Source organism: Hirundo rustica, chromosome 5, assembly GCF_015227805.2.
Source record: "Hirundo rustica isolate bHirRus1 chromosome 5, bHirRus1.pri.v3, whole genome shotgun sequence".
NCBI lineage: Eukaryota > Metazoa > Chordata > Aves > Passeriformes > Hirundinidae > Hirundo > Hirundo rustica.
Window position 1 is genome coordinate 45,022,102 of NC_053454.1, and position 13,541 is coordinate 45,035,642.

A 13,541-nucleotide genomic window follows, 5' to 3' on the forward strand; every position below is an offset into this window, starting at 1 on the left:
AAAAACAAAGTTTTCTAGCTGTAAGAGCCTCTAGCTCCTGACCTATCTAGGCTCATCAGAACTGTCTCACAGGCATTTCATGAACTCAAGCTTTCCATATCACCACAGTGCAAAACCAAAACCCAAGTCTTTTTCTATCAATGACAAGAAAAAAATCCATGCACAACCCTCTCCCCTGTGGAAAGAAAAGGCAATAATTAAACCACAGACAGATGTTAGCCACCAGGCAGATTAGTATCCACAGCTAGCATAGCAAGATGTTCACAGAATACAACACACCATTCAACTGCCAATGCATTCGGAACAGCAAGCACAGAGCTTGAAATCTTGGGAGTCATAAATGGATTGTGAAGGAACAACTAACCTATTGAAAAACCAAATGGAAGAAATAACAAGTCTGGGTAATGTTGAATCTAACTACTGTTTCTAGCTATTTTCACTACAAATCACTTTATACACAAAGGACAACTAATGACAAATTCTAACACATATCTGTCAATAACAAGACAAATCCGAGGTCATGAACTGATATTAGACAATACTTGTTTTCCTCTTTTAATCTAGACAACAGACTGACCTGCCAACGACAAAACCAAAAACTCTCATATGTGACCCGTTGTACCTTGAGAAATCCCCAAAGAAAAACAATCCAATTTGATGCACACTAGTCCAGCAGGCAGCTTGGATTTTATGGCGTGGTCCAAGAGTTTCTTATGTCCTTCTCTTGCATCTATTAGCCATCAAGGACCTCACTTTGTGGTGAATCGACTTCCTCACAGCGGTATTTTATTTATTTTTTTATTTCTATTCATTCAGATCCATGTTTTAATTACCACAAAAGCAAGAGCTCCAGCATTGCAATTCTCGCTCCTTTGTGGGTTAAAAAATAAAGATAGTATCTATAATTATTTTTTTCACTGCCTAGTTGATTAGATTCATAAACATACTGTATAGGGAGCCAAATTCTCGCAGGACTAGTCTAATTAAGAAGTCATCAGCTATGCTGATTACAGGCACTCTTCAAGAACTTTAAAATCAATACTTCTCAAAGTAATCGCAAATCTTGTGTGCTGTTTCAGGGAACAGTTAATAGTTTTTTAGTTTTAATAGAGGATTACAGTGTTCACAGAAGTATGAAAGACTTAAACTGAGATTTTCTTTTTTTTTAAAATTGCTTTCTAAAAGCATGGTGGCCTATCACTTTACTCACATATTTACCATTGCACTTATCAAGTAAAGAAAAAAAAAAATTATGCTATGAAATATTCTCTGTTTTGTAATGTAGATTTTGACTACATTTCAGAATAAAAGAAAGTGAGGCTATATGGTTATGTGGTTCTATGATTTCATAACTATCACGTCTAATTAGTAGATCAAGCTGCTGAGGGAGCTTGTTGCTTACATTGTTAAAGCAATGTAAGGGGTTGTTTAAAGGTAAGGTAAAGGGCTCATTCAGGAAAAAAAAATCTGCTTCTTACAGGAAATGGATAGTTGACAATGAAAAATTCCTTTAGCCCTAGCATTCAGGTTTCTACAAAGCACTTAGGTTAGGGGAGACCTCAGCTCTTTTGCAAGTCGTACTACAATTTCCCAGAAGAGTCATACAATTATGAAAAAATTCAAGTTTTGCCAATGAAAAATTCTACTCTTCCATGAATATTATTGTACCAGCATCCAAAACCTTCGCATGTATGTAATTAGCCCAACGATTCATGGACAAATTATTATTACTGTTAGTCCATAATTTTTTTAATTTTTTTTTTTTTTTTTTTTTAAGTAGTACATTCACAAAGAGAAAATCCTCCTTACATAGGATACACCTTCCAAAAGCTTCCTGTTTCACAACTATAGCTTGAAATGCAAGCAGGGTGAATCCAACATCAAATAACCAACACACCCAACATGAGCCCCCAAAAGTCTCCATCAGCAAAGATGGTGTATTATAGTATGTATCTTTTTCTTCTCAGAGTTTCACTAATTAATAAATGAAGCTAAAACGTAGTTCTTTAGTCATCAGAAAAACACAACAGTTTCAGGAAGTAGCCTAAACAAACAAGCCTATCTTAAAGAACAAGAAATAAGATGACTATAGAAGAAAATTATTAATCCCATATGATATATACAAAGGAACATGGTGTGTTATTCAGGACATAACAATTATTAGAAATAATAGTCTGAGGTTAGAACAAAGAATAAATGGGATTCCAAGGAAAACTTTTGTATGTTGATATTTATAAGGCTATAAAAAAAGCCTGCTAAAAAGTACGTAGCTGAAGCAGCTAGGAATTTACAGTGTAACAAAGCAGATAAATATACAAGGTACTTTTATGCCATACTCATGAAAGTGCAAATTACAGCTTAATAAGTTTCGTTTCCACCTCTGATAGCTATTATTCACTCCATTTTTGGCTGAAGTAAATATTTGAAAAGAAAATAACCAAAATATTTCCTTATTCCATAAAACAGTAAGCCTGTATTTTACTCCTCAGTATTCAAAAATTTATGAATAACACTCATGCCCTGAGAAAATGCAGGAACACTCATAATACTCAAATGCATACTACTCAGGCAGAATTTTAGCATTTGAAACCATCTAATAACAGAATGTGATATCCTTTTGTAAATAAAATTATGTAATTATTTTAAAAGTAACTGTAAAGATTCCAAATACAAAAATAGAAGTTCCAGCTTTAGTTTTAACTCTAGAAATTTTTCTTCTAGACTGTAAAGATTTCAGGTGCACCAACCAGATATTCCACAATAGCAGCAATACTGGAACATAATTATAATAGGAAGAATTAGTTGTTCATCATTCTATGACAAGTTCAGCCTGCACAACTCTTACTATATACCCTTACCTCTTTAACAGATTTTCCTACTCCATAACTATTTGTAAAGCCAAGACTTCAGTGCTTCATAACATTTTTCTAAAAACAAGTCTGCTTTGAAAGCAATGTCACTGCTCCACATAGAACTTACTGCTGCTTTGTTGTATTCCTTATTCCTAGAATCATCTTAATCTGCTGGGAATAATATACATTAGAGCTATGAAGTCAAAATTTGGCCATGCAATTACATTGAATAAAAATGTAAATACAGAAATGTATTTAATATTATGTAGACTGCTGACAAGATTCTGAAATGTCCCTTCCTCCATCTGTCCCATCCAGCTCTCACTCTAACTAGGGTATTTCCATTTCTGGTATTGCCAACACTTGGATTATGTTGTTACAATCACTTAATAGATAAACTTCCTTGTGATAAAAACTACTGATAAAGTTAAGGACCACATAAAAGACAAGAATGACTGTTTTCATTTACAGTATCACAAAGACATATATGCATAAAATCAGTGTTTCCCTGTCTTACTTTAAGGCTCCTTTTCCTCATGGAAGAAAGCAAAACAATTCTACCATCCAATGCAACAACTTATCAGCGCAATGATAGAATTGGACAGCTAATTCTAAACAAAATGAATTCAACAGACTTCTTCCTGAATTATTTATTTACTAACTGGCACTTCATAAAACTCATATACAAAGCTAGATGGGAAAAACATTCTGCCAAAGAGCTGATTTTGGTTATACATAAAGTTCTACCTACATATTAAAGACGTACGTTTCTTAGCAAAGTACATTATTTGAAATTTTTTGCTGTTACTACAAATACTAACACTTTAAACTCAGGCTAAACAACAAAACCTATGAAAAGTAACATGCTTCCAAAAAAAGTGTTCTTTTCCACCACAAAAACTCTCAATATAGAGTCAGCAGCCAACAGCACAATATTAGCATCATATTCTTGGAGCTGTGCATTTATTTTTAAACTTAAATAGCTACAATGTAGTACATATAATCCAGGGGAGAGGTGGAGAAAAATCACCATTAATTCTCTATCTGCTCAACAATAAGCAATTGGACCCAGGAGCTGAATAGTGCAGATTAGCATTAAAATACCAGTCAATTATTACTAGCTGTACTACAGCAATCTGAATGGACAATACTCTGAACAAATATATGCAGAGTTAACCAGAGCATGGAGGCCAACAGATGGCTGAATAAAAAGCCAGGGTTTCCTGTTAATTTCAATTAGGATGCAAGTCACTCTTACCTTGTACACCCTTTGGATATCTGTACTATTCCAGCATGATGATAAAAACCAACAAATACATGATTACGATAGAGAAGAGCTCTGGAGACGTCCACAGAATGTACACTTTTTCCCCACCGAAGCAGGAGTTCGTGTTCAGAAAAAGGGATAATCAATTGTGATGCAATAAGGACACACTTGAAGTATTCTGTAATTATGTCCTGTTCCTGTGAAATTCCAGACCTTTTGGAGCAGTTATAAAGGGCTTGGAGCTTGATACATCTCTCTCTCAATGGAAGGACAACAGGGTATCAGACAGCATGAAGCTTTCTAAGCAGAAAGTCTCAGCTCCCAGGTGCCCGCAGCGAGAGTCCAGGGGAGTAGTCTGCCTTTGACTGAATTTTTGTTAGAAGGAAGATTTCAGTGTTCCTGGATCCAAATGTAAGAGCTGAAGGCAGCTTTGTATTAGCAACTGCCTTCCTGGACTGACAGCACTGAGCACCGATGATCCGCTAAGAGAAATCAGAGAGGCAATGAGGGAAGGAAATACAATTGTAATGGCAGACACCCGTGAGTATCAGGCAAGCATCACCCTGGGACACAAACCAGAGATTAAACTTTTAGCACTACAATAACCATTTCATGGAGAGCTGGTTAGGGAAACCATTAGAGACGCAGTGCCAGAGTGTGTGCAGGATCTTGTTCAATTTTTTTTTTCTATTGAAAGGCACTCTAATAACGCTTTCAGTTTCAATATCCCTACAGGAGCTACAGAAGCCCAAAAATCCACCAGAGCTGTACGTGACTTCCAAAAGGAAAATGACAGAGAAATTAGGTAGCCTATTAAAAAGAGGATAGAACTGCTGAAAGAATTAAATCCCAGAGACAATCATGTCCCTCACTGAAGGAGACCACACTGAAAACAGTGCCAGCAGACATCACTTCTTAAGAAAAAATTGATTAGGAGTTTAAAGGAAACTGGTGTGGAGAAATAGGCTAAGAGCAGCTTTCAGAAACAACAAAACAACAAAAACTTCATTCACTGAAAAGCTAAAATCCCAGATTAAGGTAAAGAGAATCATACATCTTGGTGGATTAAAAAATAAAAACAGGTAAAGAAAAAAGTCTGAGTATTAATTCAGAAATCAAAAGGTACGCACTAAATGCAACCCCATCCAGTGCTAGGCAGAGCTTTTTCATTTAGAAACATACTGCTTGCTATTTTATCACATTCCTAAATGTTACCTATCAAGACATGCTGTAGCTTCTGGTGGTTTCACTCTTCAAAGCATTTGTCAGCTAAAATTCAGACAGTACCTTGGCTTTGCTGAAACACAGAATGTGAAAACAAAGAAAGGCTGGCAAAGTTCTTAGTTCTACAATCTAATTAAGAAATATGGCTAGCTGTAAAACTGCATTTATGCAGAAGGTAAAAACAGTGACAAACTGTCTCAATGCTAGGGGTAGAAATCTTTGTTTGTTTTAAGGAAAAGCAAATGCAAAATTGCTTACATTGGTGCATTCCTTCAAAGACTATTCTGCTTGACAAATGAACACTTATGTCAGCTTCGTGTGGTTGCCAGCTCTCTAGTGATTTTGTCATATCTTTCTACTCCTGTTGCAACAAAAACTGGTAAAATTTTACATCTAAGGGCATAACTTAAATCACACACCTCACAGTCATGTGGATATATACTGTCAGACAACAATGTCTCCTGTAGTCAGCCATGGTTTTATTACTTCCACAGATACATTTTTCTACTTTGCATTTTTATATAAAAATAGCAGTGTTGACCTATACCAACTGAGGGTTTACCAGATAAATGCTGTAAATGCATACTGGTTGTGACAACAATACTATGATGTCATCAACTCTGTTCTATTTTTCAATAGCGGTATCTGAATTCCCTCTCTCCTATCTGAACTAAGATATGCCAGCAAGGACAGTACCTCAAGAAAGTGTGACATAGATGCAATCCTGGTGTTCAGAACATGTCTGTTACAAACGAGTTGCTGATATCTAAGTGTAACATGAAGTACGTTTTCTGTGCGCTTCCTTTACTTGGTTCAGGTTTCCCCCAGTGACAAGAGTCAAAAATGGAGAAAGAATAAAGAAACAAATGTAAGGCTATTATCACATGTACACATTGAAGTATCTCTCACTGCTATACTGGCTTTGAGTCTGGATATGAGTAACAAAAAGAAATAACTATCAGAGAAATAAAAAAACCCAACAACAAGAAAAAAACAGAAAGGACCAACCAAAAGTCTCAAAATGAGCACTTCACATAAGCAAACAAATTACTTCCAGAGAAACCAAAACAAAACAAAGCAAACCAACCAACAAACAACCTCCCCAATATCAAGAGCAGTACTAACACTCAAATCTCCATATTGGGATATTTTTAAAAAGTCACCGTTTTTTTCCCTCCATGCAGACATTAGGGCCCAGCCAACATATTCTGTATTCAGTCTTCCCTAGAAGTAGAAACATGGTGAGGATTCTTCCAGTTCCACTGATTCAGCTTGTTCAGAACAAGCTCACTACAAAAGTCTCAGGAAAAATTTTCAGACAGTTTTTTTAAGTAAAGCCTAGCATTATTTTCACTTCCCAGAAGAGCTGTTTCTCTGCCAGCACTGTTCTTTACCAGTCCTTGTGCTCAGTTCCCACAGTAACTCAAATGTGCATTTACAGGCACATTTGTTTTGTTTTGCTCCAAGAACTGCTAGAATAAAAAAGTTTTTGCAATTATCTCAAACCTTAAATTGATTATATGCTCTAACTACCATGACTTCTGATCAACAAATTAAAAAAAAATAATCAGGACACATGAAAGAGATAATACAAAGATTCAGATCACAGCAACAAAGGGCAGCTGATCCAACAAAAGCCTGAGGCATGAGAGACAGATCTCAGGAGCACTGGTCCATCAGTGCTCCAAAAAGAAGAGAGAAAATGGGCAGGTGGCTCATTACAGTGAAGAGGCAGTTTAGCATGTAGCTCCTTATCTATCTTTTAATCCATTAGTCATCAAATTTCCATTCATGTTTAGTGTTCACAAAAGCATAAAGCCAGACATAACCATACAGGTGAGCTTAATAATGCTGACAGAGTAAATCTGCAAGAAAACTCGGTATTTCAAGGAATGAGTTCAAGGTTAAAAGCTTTGCTACATACCCCTTATTTTGTCTCTCTCATTTATCCGTCAATATAGTAAAATATTACACAGTGTGTAGTCACAGAAGAAAATCCACATTCCCAAAAACTATGCTACAGCTTGAGAGAGGACATTAAGATTAAGACCTCACAACACTCTCTGGGGAACAACATGGGAAGCTATATGTTGTGTGAGAACAATCTTATAAATCAATTCTTTCAGAGGAAAAATAGTCTTCACACATGTAATTTCCATGTTGGGACTTAAGGGAAAGCAGGCAAGAAGAACAAGTCCTACACGCAGCAGGGTTTTCTGGTTTTAAATAAAGTGCATCAAATAGGAAAAAATATGACATTAGTGTAACTGAACAGCTTCAGTACCAAGTTTACAAAACAAGAGTTTGGGAAGGAAAAGGAACAGCAACAATAGAAGATTACTGATCTCCTCTATGAAACACCTTTGTCAAACTACAAATACATGTAAGTATTACACTTTGAGTGGAAGGCTTTACTCTAATTTAAGGTGGATGTAGTAAAACACTTAGTATATTTCCTGTTTATTCCAACCCAAGTCATGTGCCAAGTAGCACTGGCAGCATAAATCATAGTAGATCAGCACGGTTAGCTACACATGTAATCCAAATTTGTTCCCTGTGCTTAAACTGGCACTTAAAACCAGGCACTCCATAAACATGTAGCATCCTAAGCTCAGAAATAATTTCAGAAAAACACACTTACAGCTGCGCACATATAAGCTCATGACGACTTACATCACTTCATGAAATTCAGTGAAATTCAGAAACACAAACTCCTAACAGCTAATGAAAAGCTTCTCAGCAAAGAGCTGAAATAAAATGCAATTAAATGCAAAAAGAAAATCAATTTTAAAGTCTAATTACTAGGTGTCTGTCAAAATACATTTCATCTAATTAACCGCACACACTCAAAACTTGCATCTTCTCACTGTTTGCTGCGGCACGACAACAAATTACATTTTAATGCCACTGAATCACTACCACAGAAAAACAAATAATGTTTCATAAAGAAGAAAAGTTTGAAGAGTACATTTTTGTTAAATCAGCTGATAGCAAGCGAGCCTGTAGAGAAACTTCTGGCACATATGCCCTCCATCAGAAAGAGAGAACAAATAATAGTATCTCACTAGAAGAAAAGTGTAAATGATTAATTTATAAACATTTAAGGCTACACAGGATCAGAAAATAGTAACTAAAGTTTCTGAGGAAGGTAATCATCTGGGTAGCTTATTCTAGAATTTCAATCTTTTATAACAAAAGTACTCCAATTGGCAACTACTCTGAAGGCATCTCCTTTGTCTAGAAAATACGTCAAACACAGGCTTGTTTTACAAGTACTCTGGCAATTAAAGTTGTATTTCTGGTACACAACTAGCTACTAATTCCTCTACACTGAGAGCTAAATGCTTCAGTGATACACAACAGAAAAAGTTCTTTCATTTCAACAATTACTTAGCAAATACATATTGGTTACTTAATTATCCTGTTCTGACCATCATACAGCCTCTCACCAGAAACAGGGCTGAAATGCTGAAAAGTTGTACAGATTACTACTTCTTTCCTTGAGTTTTCACCAGTTTAAAATTTAAGCTTGAAAACAAGATTCTTACCTATATAACTGCTAAATTTCAGGTCAGCTATGGGTTTTAGCACTTTTTAATGAGAGAGAACAAGAGAACATAATGCTAACTCAAGGATGGCTGACCAAGTCTGGAAAGATTTAACAGACTTCCTATTTCTGAAATGATAAAATAATTTCAACATAATTCTTAATTCACTTACCCTACTGTATTTACAAGGTCAAGAGAGGCAGGAATGCAGTTTTAAATTTTATCTTCTACAAATTTATGGACTTTCCTCAAGAGTGCAGTGAGTTGCTTTATGTGTCCATGAATCCATACTGTTGAATACATTTGTAAAAATACTAGAAGACTGAAGACACTACCCTCACTTCATACAACAGCTTAGCAGGACAATTTGTCTGGCTTGCAAGAGAACGTTTAAATGCCTCCTGAACTTGAGAAGACTAAGTCCATTTTAAGCACATCCTGCATGTCCTAGCAGACTGTGTTACTCATCAAGCTTCTAGAAATGGTAAGAGTTATAAATAAATAAATAAATAAATTTTTAAAAAAGAGAGAGAAATTGAGGCAGAATAGCAAGAACATGGCTATGTAGACTGGGTAGAGCATAGATCAGAGAAAACAGGACTTAAGAGCTCCTCTGAAGACCAGTAAGCTCTTTGGCACAGACCTCACTAAGGAATACTTGCCCAAGACTGAGTTTGTGTTCCTCTGAAACACAATAAACTATATCAGAACCTATGGATAGGAATCAGGATCTTTACCTTCTTCCCTACAATAAACATTGTCTTAAGCAGACCCCAGCTAGGTTTTCAGAAGTTCCGTGTCTGGAAAAAAGTAGCAGCAACTATTCTCCTGGACCTTCAAAAGATGACCTCAATAAGTCTCAACAAAAATTCGATGTTATTGATTCCAAAACTATCATCCTTTTACTCTTGCTGGTCTTTCCCATCCTTTCCAACCATTGTATAACACTTCACAGATCGACCTGGACTGTATCCTTTGCAAACCTGCAGATGACACAGGAGCAGAAGAAAGGCTGACAAACAGTAGAGCTTCAACTGACAGAAACCTCAGCAAACTTGAGGACTCGGCATCATGTACCTCAGGAAGCTCAACATAGACAAGTGCAAAGTTTTACACCTTCAGCAATGTAACTGCAGCGTAGACCAGCAGTCAACAAGGTCACAGCACTTACAGTGGACACCAAGTTTAAACGGCAGCCAGCAGTGCCCTCTTGTCATGAATGAGGCAAACTGCACCCTGAGCATCATTAAACAGGGCCCAAAGAACAATTTATTACCATCCTACACTTGGCAGTGATGAGACTGGCATCCTACAGAGCCAGTTTTTGCAGCCTCACAGGAACAGCGTGGAGAGGTCCAGCAGAAGATTGTCACAATGGTCAGGGGAGCAGATCCCATGACACACAAGGACAGGCTGAGGATGCTGGCCTTATTCAGTCTGGTGAATCGCAGGCTAGAGGGGCAAGCTGATGGGAAGGGAACCACAAAGACAAGGAAGCCAAATTCTCAGTAGTGGCAGACAGCTAATCAAGGGGAAACAGCCACAAACTGACATTTGAGAGCTTCAGGCTAAACATTAGTGAGTCCATATTTCCCTAGAAAAGTAATGCTGCTCTTGATTTGTTGTCCATGGAGACTATGGAATCTCCACATACTTGAAAGTGTCCAAGAACAAAGTCTTGAGAGATCTGACCTAGGGATGGCCACAGCGCAGCTCTGCCCTAAGTTTAGGTTGGATGACCCCTGAAGTCCTTTCCACCAGACTTTGATTTCCTATGATTCAATAAATGCTTAGCTGAGAACCACTTTCACGGATGCCTCATTCTCAGTTCAGGTTTCTTCCTCCTCATTATCACAGTCTGTATGATCACACTGATGTCTTTTTACCTTGGTCCATATTCTGCAAAGAACAAGTGAATTTAAGAAGAAGGTGGCATTAGAATGATTTGAGCACAAGCTAACCACAAATGGTATGATCTTAGGAGGAAAACCAAAAGGCTTGAAGACATAGTCCTCCCCGTGAGAGGTATTTTTTCCTGTAAACACCAGATATCTCTGGTGTAAATGCAAAACAGTTTTCATTTAAGGCCACTGAGAAAATGAAACCAACACAAAGAATATGAGAATGTAAAAGGTTGCAACAAATAACTGAACCTATTTTTGACCCCATCTTTATTTTTATATCAATATTTTCAACTTGTCTTTGCTCATTCTTACCTGACTGTATTTATCAATTTTTCTTTCATTTAGTTTGCGAAGTTTCCAGGCAAAAAACTTTCTCGCTTCCTGCTTTATTTTTGTTGTTGCTGCTGCTGCTTTGGCTTGGTTTTCTATACCTTTCTTTTTTTAAGGTCTTGGCATCATGAAAGCTGATAAGCCTCGGAAGAAATTAAATTCAAAACCCTAAAATTAAATGCCTATGACAAAAAAACAACTCACACTTGGGTTAAAAAGGCAGTATGTAGACAAAGAAAAATCCTCAGTAAATTGGCTTGCCATTTATGCAGTCTTTAGGCCTTTATTCTAGACTAAAGACTGTTCCGTAATATTGAGAATTTATCAAGAAATATTCTCATAGTAAGGCGGTCACATGATAAAGCTGTAGAGAGACATAAAAGCTTGTCTATTCTGCAGAGAGAGCTGTCATTAGATAAGCAAAGAAAAATAGCACAAAGAATTATAACTTGGCTTGTACCAATTTCTTCAGAATCTTTTATAATCCATTACACTGAAAGGCATTATTAAAGCTGTAGTTACATCTCCTTGTTTGGGAAAAATGCTTACAGCAAAAAAAACTTGCAAAGCAATGAAGCGATAAATAATTGGACTTATAAAAAAGGCAGAGGATCTGAATAAAACAACCTGTATAAATTTAATTAATTACAAGCTAACACAAAAAATATTGCCAAAGAAAGTCAGAGTCTCCTTTTCATAAAGGAGAGACTTCATAATTAGGTAAATGACTGAGAAAGAAAACGGCTCCAACACCGTATTGTCGAAATGCTTCACTACAGTCAAAAGGTATGCACTGCACCCCATTATGTGGCTCACCTCTGTTACTCTAAAAATAATTTTAGCAATCTCAGTAAAGATCTCACTCCTTGTGTCCATTTACTTTGCTATAGGGCAGAAACAACTATTATAGCAAAGAACAAAATGAAGCATTTTTGAGAGAATAAAAATTCTGTAGGCAGAAAAAGACCAGTAATGTTAATTGTGAGGTAAGCTGAAAAATGCAGACATACTTGTGGATTGTAAAGAAGCAAGATTTAAAAACAATCAGGAAAGTGATGAAACCTGATTTTAAAATTTAGTCTTTAGAATGAAGAAAATAAAAACTTTACTGAGAAACAGTTCAGCAGTAGCTTCCCTTTTTGTCTGTCAAATAATTCATAAAATGCTAACATTAAAAAAAAAAAAAAAACTTGACAACTGTTCTCCCATACTGAAGATGCCCCCATCTACAAGGTTACAATCAAAATGTACATTTCTCAAGCATCCTTTCTAATCTCCTACTTTCACAAGGCGAAAAAGCAGGGTGACAATGTAGCACTGCCCTTCAGGACGAGCCAAGCTCATCTGCAAACCTGTTGCTTGAACTACTCCACATAATGAAAAAAAACTTCTCCAAATAAATTAACAGCTTTATCAAAAACATCACAGATTTTGGTCTGTGAAGATTAAAGAACACAACATTTCACATAATTTAGTCATTCACCCACCAGCTTTAGGGCAATGCACAGAACTGCACGAATACCAGCAACAACTCTGAGAGTGACAGAGGACCAATAACAATGAAAAATAATCTACATATAATTTTAAGAATGAATTTGCATAGATCAGATTTTAAGTTTTGTCCATACATAACTCCTCAAGTTCCCCCTGCTCCTCACATATAGAGAAAAAGTAAATTTGTCAGTGGCTCGAATAATCACTGCTTCAATCTCAGTTGATTTTTTTTTAATTAGTTTAAATTCCTTGATTATCTTCTAGTAACAGTACTGAGAATAAAGCACTTACAAACCACACTAAAAATTAAGTTTTTAGATTTGAAAGATACCTAGTCTGGACTGTATCCCATTGTAATAAAACAAAATCAAATGAAAACATGGGGTGACTCTAAAAGTATGTGCTTGACCTACACACACACACTTCATAGCTGTCAACTGAATAATTTTACTCAGGACACAGTGATGGAAAGTAAAAAACATTTGCAAAACTACAATATTATTTTTCTTCTGTCAGGAAAGTAATGCACACTTTTCCTATCCTCTTAAAAAAAAATAAAAATAATTTAAAAAAAACTAAGCTACATGCAATTTTGAGTATGGGAATAGCTCTCATATTCTAATTATAGAAGAGATTGGGCATATAAATTAAAATTGATAATTACAAATATCAGAGAGGTCTCACAGGATTGCCATCCCTTATAAAGCACATCACTGGATGGAAAGAAGCTGTCCATTCTCCAGGGAAACTGTCAGTTGGCCAACAGCCACAAGAGATTCAGCCCTTATGTTTCTGGAAGAGAAGAACTTGCTGACCAGAACAAGACCTCATGTTTCAAGAAAGAAGAGAAAATCCAAAATGACAGAATGCAGCCTCCCATGAACTCGTCCAGTAGGTTTAATTAGAAGTTTTCATGAAACTG

General features: G+C 36.3%; 1 protein-coding gene across 4 annotated transcripts in view; it reads right to left on the reverse strand.

The window, feature by feature from the left end:
• Positions 1-13,541, reverse strand: part of MARCHF1 (membrane associated ring-CH-type finger 1) — a 225,780-nt gene that overhangs the window by 167,270 nt on the left and 44,969 nt on the right. The gene's annotated exons all lie outside the window — the stretch shown is intronic.